This window comes from Lepeophtheirus salmonis, chromosome 6 (assembly GCF_016086655.4).
Source record: "Lepeophtheirus salmonis chromosome 6, UVic_Lsal_1.4, whole genome shotgun sequence".
NCBI lineage: Eukaryota > Metazoa > Arthropoda > Copepoda > Siphonostomatoida > Caligidae > Lepeophtheirus > Lepeophtheirus salmonis.
In genome coordinates this window covers 32,082,088-32,097,513 of record NC_052136.2, presented here as the reverse complement: position 1 = coordinate 32,097,513, position 15,426 = coordinate 32,082,088, and the positions used below count along the sequence as shown (strand labels likewise).

The window sequence follows — 15,426 nt, the reverse complement described above, 5'->3', positions numbered from 1 at the left end:
TCATAGGCAATTATTCGCTCGATACGAGGCCTAAAGGATTTGCAGGCCTTGTCCACATCCACGGGGAGACTTTGTCTCAGTACTTTATGATGGAGGCCTTCAAGGAGTCGGTACTTTTGTATGAATTAGCAGAAACCTTCTTCTTTAACTCTCCCTAAAAGAAGTAATCCGTGAGATATGGGGGGGCAGGTCTGGGGTCCCAAAAGGGCACCTTATCTTCTTTCAACAAGTTTTTGGATCTTGTGGGCTTGTGAGAGGGGGTCAAATCCTGTTGAAATGATTATGTATCATTTGGTCCGACAGGATTTCATAGTACCTGTCTGCACCCACCCTCTCTATTGTCTCAAAGAAGATGGGGGAATGACACTCCATGCTGTTACTCCAAATGACTCCAAAGGGGCATGATGCTGGCCGGAAACTTAGTTTTAAAGACGTAGGGACATTAGTTCTCTCTGTGGTCTACCATCTGTCGTTTTGTATGTTGCGAGATCTGTCAACAATCCATTGTTTCTTATCCGAGTAAAATATGATTCAATTACCATCGAACTTCAAATTGTTCTGCAATTTTCCTCCGTGGTAGTCCAGGTGGCCTTCATTTAGTCTGTAAGGATATGTCTTTTGTAGAGGCGGTATGAATTCATCCTCAAGTCAGTATTTATGGGCATGGAGACGGTTGCACGGCTTACTTAACGCTTTTTGACAAAAACGTTCATTGGAGTCCCAGGAGATGTCTTCACAGACCGTTTCAGGCCTACGAGGAATGTGGAAGTTCATTTTTATCACTCTGGGACATTTGGGTTTTTCTCTGATATGCCCCTCCTCCTGGAAGCAGTTGTAGATATCGTAGACTGTACTCCTGGGATACCCGAGCATATTCTTGATGTACGCTGGATTGTCTCCCGTGCAACTCAATTCGATTATTATGTGCATCCGGGCCTCTTAATACTTAAAGCTAACGTTCAACCTTTCACTTTAAAATTGAAATAACTGAGGAAAATGATTCTCCTATTGTTCAAGATGTAGTTAAAGATAATCCGGATTTACCTGAACGAGCCTGTATGCTAACATTATATGGGTACCCTCTACAAGTTTGCCCGCACGTCATACTAACTTCTAATTCAATTATCCAGCCTTTCAATAAATAAGAAATACCTTCAGTACGTCAAACGTAGGACGTGAAGTGAAGCGAAGAATATATTGACAGAGGAAGAGGAGAAGGATTTCGACTTTTTCGAGTTATTCCAGTTATTAGTACTTCGAAAGGTCACAAAAGTAGATTGAAGGTCTCATTGTGTAGGAGGGTATACTTATATAAAGAAAAGAAGCAATCTAAAATAAATTAAAAACATTGAGTATATTAATAAATATATAAAGATTAAATAACTAACAAATTCAACAGTTAATAAAAATATAGGAGTTACAAAAAATTAAACCATGTTCAAAAATGTTTCAGAAACAAAATTAAACAATATTAAAAAAAAAACAGATAAAATCATATATAAAGGAGTCCAAATTTCCGATTCGTTTCATTTGCAATCCTTCCAAAAGAAAATGCTTTGATCCAAAGCTATCAAACAAGTCCAATTTGGGAATAACATTTCAGATCTTCTTCTTGGATGAAAATAATGGGTATCATTGTGAGGAACATATAAACCATCAAATCCATTCAGTCATGAAGTTTTTATATAACTTTGTGGATGCATTAACTGGAGCTCATACTCAGACTGAGTCTGTGTGGAATGTGGACTCATCTCAAGGCTATACTCGGACGGTTAGGATTAATGAATACCTCTAGAGAGCTTTTTCAGACAAGTATATATAGAGGGAGTGTCTGAAGAATATTAGTCCTTTTTATGGAATTCTTGGCGATATTATGAGCCAATATCTGATATGAGGTTCTTTCATATTTCTTTTAATTTCATTTATGCTTCAATTTTTTTTTCTATTTCATGACTTAGTGGATTTGATGGCATTTATGATTGTTGCTACATTATTATTTCTTAAATCAAGTAATCACAGAGTTACACTCAAGAAATTACTTTGCAGTAAACATACAAATCCAGACAAATTTTCCTTTATTAATATATATATATATATATAATTGCATTAAACATAATAAATTTTAATAACGAACCTTAAGGTCGCCATCTATTACTTATTTTACATAGAAAAAGGTGCTCAAATTAAAATCACTATAATCAGGACGAGGTTTTTTATCTACTTGCAACCTCAATTAACAAAAAGGTCAAGGAAAAATGTGAAAAAACGTATGGTGGCCTACTGTATTTTTCTTGTTGCCAACTATCAATTTTATGTAGCGAATAATTATTATCGTCCAAGGAATACACAGAAGGGTCTTTATGTATGGCGTCAAATGCTGTTTTTCTCAGAAAGAAGTTCCATTATCGACATTGATGATTACATCCTTCAATGTTATTTTTCTTGAGTTAGGGAGAAATTTTTGAGGAGTTCTCTTGAAACCGCTTGCCCATGCCTCTTAGTTTCAAAATAACACAGATGCTTTAAATAGAAACAGACTATTCAGTGGCAGACTGACTGTGAAATTTATATGAATAAGACAAAAAGATGAAAGGACTCGACTTGCACTAAAGTTAGCCCAGTCCTAAGAAAACACGAGTCCAACTTCATAGCCCTGATTGACAACAGGCGTCAATTTGCTTGCATCTGACACTAATTATGACGTGAATAAACATATCCTTTTATATATATGTTTTACAGATTTTCAAATCAAAACGCGTCCATGAAGGACTTTTTCCTTCGACAATTGAAGGTTATTTTTCTGTTTAGATCAATTAAATGCAAAATAAAATATAATTCCGAAGTTGTGTCTCTTCGGTCGACTATACGGTTCATTGTACTATGAATGGAAATATATCAATATATTATTTTTTGAAGAGTTCTTTCTTTAAAAAAAAAGGTTATTTCCCTTTTAATATGACAAAAATAGCAATAGCTTGATACACTTGTCGTTAAATTGAGTTATTTTTAGACAATCAAGCAAATAAACAAAATAAACTAACAAGCAGGCAGACAAACTTTGCTTTATTATTATAAATTAAAATGATTATATATTTATTTTTTTATGGATTTATAAAATAATTTAAGGCGGAGATAAGTGAAAATTCTTATTTCAGGGGTAGAAGTTAACACCATGACAACTTACTACGTATTGAACAAAAAGAAGGAAGAGTTAACGCAACAGAAGTTTTTCCTTATTTAATCACTTAACTTAGTTGTTTCTTTACGAGCGTGTGTAGCTCGTTTAAAAGTTGTTTAAAACTTCAAAAAATAATTCTAAAAAATGGAGTTTTTTAGAATGATTTAGAAACACATAAGGATTTAAAAGTTGTTAAAATATGGGGAGAAGTCCCCTTTATACAATAAAAATATAAAATGTGCTAAAGTTTAAAAGTCCAATGAGTCCATATATCTCACGTTTTTTGTGTTCAGACCTGCAGGAAGAGGAGTTTTTTTTGAGCTGCAAGCATAAATTATGATTGGAATCTTAATAATCCTGATATCGCCTCCACTTTAAGGTCATTTTCTCCTCTCCGTATAAGAGCAATGATCTAATCTGACACATTTTTTTTTATTTTCCACTGAACCAATTCCTATAAAGAATAGGATTGGCAGGCCTTGTTATAGGAAATTAGCAGCACGAGTCATGGAAGTGACCTTGCGTCAAGAATCCAGTTTACAATATTTCTTAAAAATCTTTTCAGCTCCCCCTGTTGAAGTTAGGGCATGTTCTTTATTGTACTGATCTACAGTTTTAAGGGTGTGGGGTTTAGTTGATTGTTTCATCAGGATCAAAGGCAATGAGGTTACCAACGATTGAACTTTCCCGAGAAATTGTCATTCTATACCAATAATTACCAAGGTCTATATTACTTTAAAAACTTCTGCAACGCCAAGGAGAGTGCTTGAGGATACGTAACGAAAGTTTGCAAATGATGTATTAAGTTGGTTTTTTAGAAAGGTAAGTAATTGGATTTTAGTTATGTTTATTTTGAAGCCAGATGGTCTTTCGAATTTGGTAAGTTCATCCATAAAGTTTCTTAAAGAAATTTGGCTTTGTGATCCTTCTGTAAAAATGGTGATACCATCTGCATATAAAAGAGTCTTAAATGATTTAGACCTTTCGTGAGAGAGTTTGAGTCGATTCTGGAGTAAAGATCGTTAATGGCAATCAGAAACAACGAAAAAGCTAGAAAATCACCTTGTTTGCATCCTTTTTCTACTAAAAACTTTTCTTTTGCATTTGGTAAATCAAATCTACAGAAAGAGTCTCTAAGGACACAAGATATCATACTGATGAATATAGGACTATGACGGCTACTGTATTATTGGCTTTTTATGAATTCAAATCAAAGGTTTTTTCAAAATCGATTAGCAGGCCAGCAAAATTTGTTCTCTTTGACTTAGCTATTTCGATAGCCCCTTGAAGGGATCTTAGAAAGTCATCTGCTAATTGGCCTTTCATGAATTTTCATGTTAATTCTTTCGTGAAGAACTCCAGTGAGGATATTATACGATGTATCAATAAGTGTGTTAGGTCTGTAGTTTACGAGGTTGAGAGGATACTTTCCCTTTTTGGGAATAGGGGAGTGTGAGGAGACATGTTACACTGCCAATAACTTTAAAGTGTAAACCTATCTAACCACCCTGTTTTTTTACAATTGAATATCTTTCTTTGTTGATCAAATCAACATTAAACATCGGTTTGCCTAATGCTTCCAGATATAGAGAATTCCGACATTGAAATTTTTGACACAAAAAGTAAACATTTTAGGTAAGTATTTGTAGGGATATATTTATATTATAAAATATGTGATTTTAATTTTATATTATTGAGTGTCACAGTCTAGCATATAGTTCTTGTAATTAACGTGCTTGTACTAAATGATTAATTTCACATCATTTATTCTGATTCCAAGACTATGGAGGAGACTTGTTACACCCCATTTTTATGACATATATATATATATCATATTTAATTATGCTTTTTTAAAGTGTAATTTCATGTTATAGTTTAACTATGAATGACTGTAAATAGTAGAAAATTTAATTATATTATTAACTATGCTCTATTTCTGTAAATTTTTTATTTGTTAATCCTATATATGTAATTATAAATATTTGCTTTATCCCGACAAACTGTAATAGAAAGTAAAATAAATGTTTGAAACTAACAAATGGCTGTTTTTACACGTTTCTTCCTGTTGTATAATGTCTCTTCCTACCTTATATCATGTCTCCTCCTGTTGTATCAAGTATCCTACTTTTGGTTAGTTTCAAAAAAATCGATAAGTGGCTATTAATTATTTTACTACATCATGTTGCTTGGGCGTTGAATTATCTTTAAAATTGTGATACTTATGACAGTTTTTGAAAAATTTGACTTTTTGTAACATGCATCCTCCCTCTCCCTAAGCGTAATGATACCAGGTTTCATGTACTGAGACACCCCTCCAGCTCTAAAAACATCATCGTATACTTTTTTAAGGCTTCGAATATTGGATTATTGAAGGTTTGATAAGATACAAAAGGGAGAGACGATGGTCCAGGAGATTTAAACTTTTTCCTTGTAATCTTCAATATGTATATTATTTTATGTAGTGAGATTGGGAGGTTATATTGTTTTTGGACTTGTATTTGCCTTTGTTCTTCTACCTGTCACTCCATTGTGCTTGGCTTATCTCCATTTTATACAAAAGTTGCATTCCGAAATAAAGAGTATATTTGTTAAACTCAGACAGAGACTTCTTGCGGAATTCGTTTTTTTTTGTATCAGTGGTTACTTCTCCGGAAGTAAAACGAAGGGTTTTATTTTATTTATATTTTTTTTCAGAGAGATTTTAGAGCTTCCAAGTTGTTTGAATTGAAGTGTTCCTTAAATGGTGCACTCAATTCATTTGATATGCATTCTGATAATAGAGTCCCGTGTTTGGTATTCTAATATATAATTCAATTCATCTTCGATATTGATATTATCTTGAGTATCTTTTAAGAGTTCTAATTTGTTTAAAACTTGTCTTTTGGCTACTGCTGCTTCCATTCCTGTCTTCTACAGTACAGATCTGGAAGAGGACTTAATTTTTTGTGAAGCCATAAAATGTGTAAATGGAACTTGATCAAGTTTTATAATTCTTTCGGTAATGATATTTTCAGTTTTTACACGAGTCGATACATCTACTAAGAGAGATACATTCAATTTCCAACATGAATTGTAAGTACTACTGGAATAAAGGAAAGAGGTGTAGAGTGGAGACTGGAGAGTGGTACTCTACGAGAATTAAAGTGATGGATGGAGAAAACAGAATGTACCTAGTCTAGTCGTCCTTTAATTCGCGTTGAAGATGTTCTTTAACTCGATACAGTCATTTCTGGGGTTAACTGATTCAAGTGTAGGCCTAGATATTTTAGATAATAGTCTTTTATCACTTTCGCTATATTTGCTTCATTTTCTTTTTTTACATGAGCCCTCGTAGTTACTGACATCCCTTGTGGAGTCTCTCGTGACTTTTAAATCACCCATGATAATAATCCGTCTCTAGGTGGATGTATGTGCAATCAATATCTCTAAGAAGTCAATTGTAATTTTGTTGAGACAATATATAGGGGTATCTGCAGGGGGAGGGGCTGTAGCCCCCCAAAAAAAAATGAATTTCTTATTCTTACTAGAAAATTTAAAAATTAAAAAAAAATAGTTTTGAATTAATTTAATTAATTGTGAATAGCTATAGATTTTTGTAAATATTATTTATTTTTTTCAACAGCTCTGGATTTTTGAAATTTTTTTCCCAAAAAAATCATTTTTTGGAAACAGCTCAGAGTTTTTGAAATGTTGTTTGAAAAATTTACTTTTTTTTTAATAGTTAAATAGTTATAAATTTTTGAATTGTTTCTCCGAAAAAATTAATTTTTAAAAACTTTTTTTCAAAATATTTTATATTTGAGAACTTGGGAACATATATTTAATGGTTTTTATATCATCAGTCTGGTATGTATCTATTAATGAAATTATGTCTGGATTCTGAAGTTTTACATATTGCAATATCTTTAATGGCCTTTTCGGACACGCCATATAGTTGACGTTGTAGAATAAAATTGATGACTGCGTCTTATTTTTCAGGAATGCTATTTTCTCTTGATTTTTTCTAGAAAGAGTTTTTCTGAGGAGATGAAAAGGACATCTTTATGTGTTTCTTTGTTTGAATTTCTCGTTTTTTCGTAGTACAATTTTCCATTAGTCTCTCAGTTACGTATTTTTTGTTGTGTGAGTTTCAATCTTTTGGTCTGCAGTTGGCAAGCTTAAACATTGAACAGAAAAACGAACAGCGTTCACACTTTTCGCCTATTTTTTGAACAAATGAGTGACAAACTGTTGTGTCTTGACGAGGTTGAAGAGACACAAACTATTCAATAAAGGAATCCAGGACGACCGAGAGAAATAAGGAGAGAAAGAGGCATGGAGGAGTAAGGCAACGATTTAATTTAATAGGAACACATATATATTCTTATTAATACATTATCATTACTACTCTGACAAAGATACACAATGCATGGCTATTTATAAGAATAATAATGAGGGTAGTACTTTATACAAATATTAAATAATAACAATAACTAAAAGATGAGAAGGTAGAAAAGAAGTCACGAATACATCACACAAACGGAAAAAAATGAACGTGAACGGGAAAAAATATTAACGCCGTTCATTTTGACATTTTTTTTATATACAGGGTGGCTTTTTGACTATATTTTCAGAAGATTACTGCATTTTTTTTTCTTGATTATGAGTATAATTATAATTATTATCTTAGATGGTGACTAAGTATAGTTTTATATGGATATTGAAAAATTATAGATCTGATTTTGTGTGTACAACTTTCAATTACTTTGTACACTGATTATTTTCTATGAAATGTCTAACCATACAATTTGTACTTTATTTTTTTATTGTAGTTGTCATAACGTGATTATTGTTATTGTACAAGTTTGGCTGAAGAGATCATATGCAGACATCACAAGATTGTTTAACAGAATAAACGAAGTAATAAAAATTTGTAGAAGTTATTTGTAGGGATATGAATTTATTATGGTTGTAAGATATTAATTCACTGAAATCACAAAAAATAGGCTATTAGTAGATCTGTACTGATGGCGTCTATGTACACAAGCAGTTATAGTTCATTAAGACCCAAGGTTAATAGAAATATAATCTTAATTAAGACCGATTCGTAGATTTTTCACAATGGCTATTTATACCAGTTTAAACATGTATGTAATATCTCAATGAATACTTAAGTTATTTGAACTTAAATATTCGCTAAGGACACTCATGATCATCAAGATAATCTTTTTATATTTTATACATATGAAGTACTTTCAATATTAATATTTATAGCTACATTCATAAGAAAAAATTCAAAAATGGCGCGCCTCACATTTTGAACGTAGTGTAACGACATTTTTTCCTTGTTTTTTTTAGACATACTTTTATTTTATTTTATACTACAGTGCTGGGAATTGTGACCCTCTTTAGTAAACTGAATAACTTGAATAAGTTCGCCCTAAAGATTCGTTCACTGACTCAGCTCTAAGATACTAAAATTTATTAAATAATATCATTTCGATGTGTGTCATTGTGATCAGCCATGCAATCAAACATGGCCAATCCGCGCATATAGATAGAAATAATAACATTAATTTAGTTGCTAATTAAAATAAAGATATTGTTATCAAATAAAGCCTAATGAGACGTAGAAATGGTACAATTTGCTTATACAAGTTATAACTTGCAACTTTTATACAACAAATATAACATAACTTCATAAGTTAAGGTGACCAGACCTCCCTGATTTCCAGGGAGAGTCCCCGTTTTGGGTTCTTATCCACTTTATATTTATTTTATCGATCGGATTCGAATCAAGCTTTTGTTCATACCTCAGGATCAATAATTTTATCCCTTATTGTGTTCCTCCTATCAGTATTAAAAGGCTAAGTTTGAATTCTTGTCTGTCTGAATATATGAAAACGAGTCACTGGATATAGTGATGTTATATATTATAAGAAATTACAATGTAGTCGTATTAAGGAAATATTGCAGGCGGGTGTATATAAGGGTGCATCTGATCTATCAGATGCCATATTACCGCTGCTTGTATTAGTATTTGTAGATGAAAAGAAAAGCTGACATAGTTCGATCTAAGTTCAGTAATGAAATTAAGACTATGGTACAAGAATTGAGAATTGAAGCACTTCAGTTTGTCAAAAGTCTCCACACAACTTCAGCCTGATGATTAGAAGGAATTCTCTGAGAGTGTTTGTGTTTTATTTAGATGCCCTCAGTAACAAGGATTTTTGCCTCAAGCGTCCTGGTGCAGTGCACAAGGCCCACTGGATGTTTGAAATTGCTGTTTTCAATCAAAATTGTTATTTTACAACATAATATGTTATCTTTGTCACCTGGAATCATTTAACCCAAATATCAGAGTGAGAAGTTACATGTCTTCGTCAATTTTGTATGTTTTATCTACAGTTCATGGTAGAATACATGTACCATAGGCGGGGATACTCCTTGGAATGATTTGTGTCAATACAGGAAGTCCCAGCAATATAAGGTAATCAATCCCCCCATGTCTAACCACTTTTTCAATGCACATAACACAGTCTACAACACTTTTTCCATGACACTCCTGGCTCGTCTTTACACTTCTGGGCTAAGAGACTAATTTCCTCAACAAATCCAAGATCAACTCAATTAACGTCATTAATGGCGTTGCAGAAAGAGGCGTAAAACTAAGCTCGGACACTACTGAACTTGCTAAATTAGAAGAATATTTTCAGACTGTTTTACAAGTAGTAGAAATGGATATGATTGCGCAAGAGAAAGCTAATGTAATAGTGAGTAAACATGAGTGGCTGTGAATATTATCACTTTGAAGATTATGTATTTACATTCGATTTGTTTATTTCGGACTTTGGCTATCAAAAAAAGAAATTCTAGTATTTTTTCATTAAACATCGAAAACAAATCCTACAATTTGATGTCTTCTATATTGTGCAAGAAAGTAAAAACGAGAAATATATTTCTTATGATTTAAATTACTTTTATCTAATTTATTTAGTTTATGGACATAAATCTTGTAATATTCCCATTTTTTTTCTATTGATGTGGGCCCAGTAAGCATTTACCCAAATTTCGTAAACTTCTACCATATTATTTTGTATGAGGTAAAACACTTATGCTATACCACCATAACGAAATAAAAACATTTTCTAAATCATGGGGCTTGATACACCCTAGTACCCATAAGATTTGAATCCCACTGAAGTGATGCAATTTCTTTCACTTGGTTTTCTTAAGCAATTAAAGCTGTGTTTATTTTAGCCGAGACAAATAAAGTCATGAACCAGACCATTGATCAATTAGCTCTTAATAGAGACAGAATTCGCTGAAAACGTACAGAGTTTCCAATAGAATAAGCTATTAAAATAAAGACAAATGTTCAAAGTAAGTTTACTCGTGTAATTTATTGGGATAATAAAATAATTATTTGCCTTAATTGGAAAAATAAGCTTGATCGACTGCCCAAATCAATTTCGAGGAAAATAACTTCTAAATTACTTAAACTGCTAAGCTTTCATCCCAAAAATGTAAGGCACAAGCTAATTTAGTATACGTAACCATTCAAGACTGGGCATAGGCAACAGTATTCAAATCATGTGTTATGACTATAGTTGATAATATTGTAGAGAAAACGCGTGCGAGGAGACAGGGGGGAGAAAGACACATGGTATCATTGTTTAAAATACTGATATACTGATGTGATTATCACTGATAATCACATCAGTATTTATCAGTTGCCTGCTTTATTATGATTTTTGAGGGTGTAACGAAAGTATTTATTAGCAAAATGTTTAATAAAGATATACTACGTATAATTGACTTAGACGATTCTTATCCGTTACAGTAGATTTGGAAACGTCACACTCCATGAAATAGTAATTTATTGTGAACCATATTCTCAGAAAAATAACTAATAAAACGACAAAATAAGAACGAAATTTCGAAATATATTTGAAGTTCCAAATTTAAAATAGAAGGCTTAAATTAAATATAATCTACATACTAAAAAATAAACCATCATACATTTAAGTTAAATATACAAAATTAAACAATTAGAATCATATAACTAATAATAACAATAAATTATAAATACAGAATATTGAAATAATAGATTGATCCAAATAATATCTTCTTGTTCTAACATCGGAATTCAGTTCAATATGTCATAACTTGAGGTTGCAAAATACAAGCCAGACGTGGAGTTTAATCAAAAAGATCATCACCTCTTTTCCTTATGTGCAAGTTGCATATACAATTGTACAGGATAGATATATTTCTACCGATGAGATTTTAATAATTATTAATAATAAAGTCAAAATCATAAAATAATGTTAGATTTCAATCCATATCTTCTTCCAATCTTAGTAAGAAAAGCTTTTAGAATCCCACTTTCATTTATTTCATATTTATCTAAAAAAAGAAAAGTTAATCCATGCAGTCAAATTTAACTGATAAGACAATTCAGGCAACCATTCTTGACTTATTGTAGTTTTCTAACATGACATCGTAAAGATTTAGAGCAAAAGCTAATTATGTAGTAATATCCGGCGATATTACTCCTTATTAAGAGCATCAAAAAAGATTTTTTTCTCCGCTATTTATGCTTATATAACAACATATATACACAATTGGTAATTATAATGCTACAACCAATGCAACTACCCCCGTTGTTGTGACCATTTAAGCAGTTGTTTTTGCCTTTTATGAGTTTTCTGAACACCATTTCTTGAAGCCTATCAACCATAGCTAAGCCTTAAGTGATAAAAAAGTAATATTTATTGACTATGTAATATTGGAAAACTTAATGATCATACCCAAGTCTTTAAGTGAAGAAACTAGTCTCAGACAAACTAGTTGCGAACCATCCAAAGCTACTACCCCCGTTGTTGTGACAATTTAAGCAGTTGTTTTTACTATTTAATGAGTTGTGTATCATTATTCTTGATATGTTTAGCTAAAATAGAATCATATTTTAGGGTTAGATTTAAAAAAAGATTTAATACTTACTGTTAGATAGTACAAAATTCAGAGTTTCATTTCGAAATTAGTAAATATTTTATACTTTTTACTGATAACTTGATCGTCATTTGGTGTGGACGACTCAAAACATTTTTATATGTATTTCTATAAATGACATCAGTACCAATATCCTCCATTAATTTAATGATGGCTCCTCGGGAAGGGATAAGTTTCCTCGTGTATTTCTCCATAAATTTTTTGAACATAGATGATTAGCAATTGATAAGGTTATATTACATGCAATAAGCATCTTTGTGAGATCAGAGTTAAAGTCTGACTTGATGTATTCATCATTAACTTGATTTTTTCGATGAATATCCATTCTCTTGATATGAGATGAGAATAATGAGTGGAGTGTAATTCTAGATAGGAGACCAAAGGCACATTTATTCCGACAAATCCGACAAACCATCTGTTTCTCATCTGGTAAGTAATTGCCAAATTCCTAGGCCTCCATTTTCAGAAATCCAGACAGAAGGCGACGTTATTTTAGGCATTTTATTCAGTTCTCTATCGACTATCACCATCTAATATTATATTAATATTAAATAATAAAGGCGGGAATGATGACGTTCTTGATTGATAGAAGAAGATGTAAATTATTTAATCAATGATGCCATAAGTATTTCTTCTCTTCTGCTCGCACGCTTTTCTATTCTTACCAAAATTATCACCCTTAGTTATGACACAACAAATTAAAATAAAGGTAGTAATAAAGGTGTTTATTCGTCTAAAAAAAATGTAAAAAATATCACGCACCCTGCGTATAGAGACCATATTATGGAACTCATAATCACTCAGTTTTTCAATCATGTTTGTGATCAACATTTTATCCGGGGGTTAAAAATGATGGGCCATTATTTTTGGCCCATCCAAAGGTAGGGAGTAAAAAAATTATTACTTTTGAAATGTAAAAGTTGTTAATAATTTAGCCCAGGTTTGAGTGGATCTAAGTCAAGAATATAGTTGTTTATCAACATCCGAAAAATCACAGCTGCAATGCCTCTTCAAAATATTCAAAGGTCATAGACATTTGTAACCCGATTCTAGGAAACATACTCTGTTTAAATTGTAATTATATTAAAAATATGAAATGAATTATATAAAATGTCTTGTACATAGGTATCTCTGCTTCATTTGATAGTTATTATTAATAAAATGATATATATTATTTAACTTGTCATTGCTCTCAGCCTCAACTAACCACAGAGGGGATATTCATATAAGAGTGACACCTAGTAAAAACATAAACCTAGTTATATGGATATTTATCCTCAAATAAAGATGATAAAAAGGTCACTAAGTGCAAGGTAATCGAAATTTGTATTTTTTTTTGTTTATCTAAGTAAACTAAATGTGTATTTAGAAATTTTGGTATGTGGCAAAAGTTCTGTATAACAAGAGCACTGTTTCTCTTATTCCAAAACATTCTTCAAATTGTTAGGGTGGCCATATTGATTTTCGGTCTAATTTTTTTAACATGGCCATTCCACATTGAATTTTCACCTTTGAATATCATAATTCCTATGCATTTTCAGTAAATATTTAGATTTGGATTAAATATCCAACTGGAATCTTAAAATTTATTTTGTTTCTTTCCATTTTTGAACACTCTTAAGACTAAAGTACTCGTCAGTATTCATTATATTAATTTATGACTGATCGCCTTATCAAACTTTTTTCCCGCCCCTTTCATTCTTTTCTTTATCAGTCCAGTCTTTTTTTACAATTCAACTATCATAAGGACTAACACATCGATCTTTCAGTCCAACAGTCCTAACTATCTTTTTATTTTCTTCACTCATATCTAGGATTGAAGAATATAAGAACAGAGAAAAAAAAATGAACTATAGCTAGAACATAATAATACGTTTTAGTCACAAATCTCCTACAGGTATCTTTTCTCTTTGAAAGAGGTTATGAATCTACGTATTTTCAACTGTTGCAGTTTCTACAAAAGACCAATAAGGACCGGTTCTAGGACTGACAAATTTTATTAGGATCGAACTTATAGGACTGTAGTCTTTTTAGACCGATTCAACACTATTGAGGACAGAACATGAATTGATGTAAGCAAAGATGAAAATTCAGTTTAGAAAGGGCATGTTAAAAAAAAAGAAACTGACAATCAACATGGTAACCCTCATAATTTGAAAAAAATGTTTGGGAGGAGAAAAGAGCAATGCCCATGACGTTTCATTAAATCAGCTACAATCAGCTGTGACAAGAGAAGAAGGAAAAAAGGATATAAACAAGATATTTCCTGGAATTACTCCGATTTCAATCCCCAATTCTATTCCGAGTCCAACAAGAACTTGCAATTATAACTCCGCAACAAATCTTCAGGATTACGCTCCGTCTTTTATGAGCAGACACGATCGTTCAAACAGGTTTTTGAAAATAATTGAATCTATTTAGAAAAGGATGTTCACTACTCAGGAATTAAATAATAATGACAACTGCTAAGGAAAATAAAATTCCTTTTTCACACTACTAATTAAAAATTAACGGGCCAGCTAAAAATACTCAAGATTTACATCACTGGATATTACAAGTATTGAGTAGTTACGCGTGAGTCTGCTCATGAAAAACAGAGAGTAACACAGAGGATTTCTTGGAGAGTTATCTTCTTTGTTATTTATGCAAATTTTTTTGTAGGGGACACTTAATTACTCCAAGCAATGTCAGGTACTACTGCTAGTCATATAATAAGAATAAAGAATAATAAGGAATGGCCATACATAAATAAAATACATATCTTCAATTAGTTTAGAGCTCATTGATAAAGTACTGACGCTGACCAAAAGCAAGATAATTTCTTGAAGCCGAAAGTTAGTTGACCAAAACAATGAAAAATTTAGTTATTTATATTGTTGTGTCAGTTCTTATTCATTCGTTCCTTGTTTATTCAGTTAAGTGACTTATTAAAGGACCAAACCTTATTATAAGTTTTAAGACTGATATGCAGGACTGAACTGGACCGGTCCGAGACGGAACTGTTATCTTCAGTCCTTTATGAAGATTGATACAACACTAGTTAAATATACATCATTGACTTCAGATTTTATATGGAATCATCCTATAACTTTTTAACTACGGAAGAGTTCCATACGGAAAAACATAATCAAACGTAAAATATCCTGAGGATCGAACATAATAATATTTGAACAGACCTCTATGTTCTTAACACACCCATTTTTTACTACTACAATTTGAATATTTTGGTCAAGCACGATGGTATCTGAAAAGGG

The 15,426-nt window shown here is 31.9% G+C and overlaps 1 long non-coding RNA gene across 1 annotated transcript; it reads right to left on the bottom strand.

Annotated features, from left to right (window-relative positions):
* Positions 1 to 11,477: 11,477 nt before the first annotated feature.
* Positions 11,478 to 12,489, bottom strand: LOC139905675 (uncharacterized). Its single transcript, XR_011780648.1, has 3 exons — positions 12,164 to 12,489; positions 11,971 to 12,110; positions 11,478 to 11,908 (listed from the first exon to the last, which is right to left on the bottom strand). It is a non-coding gene; the product is annotated as an uncharacterized lncRNA (long non-coding RNA).
* Positions 12,490 to 15,426: the final 2,937 nt, after the last annotated feature.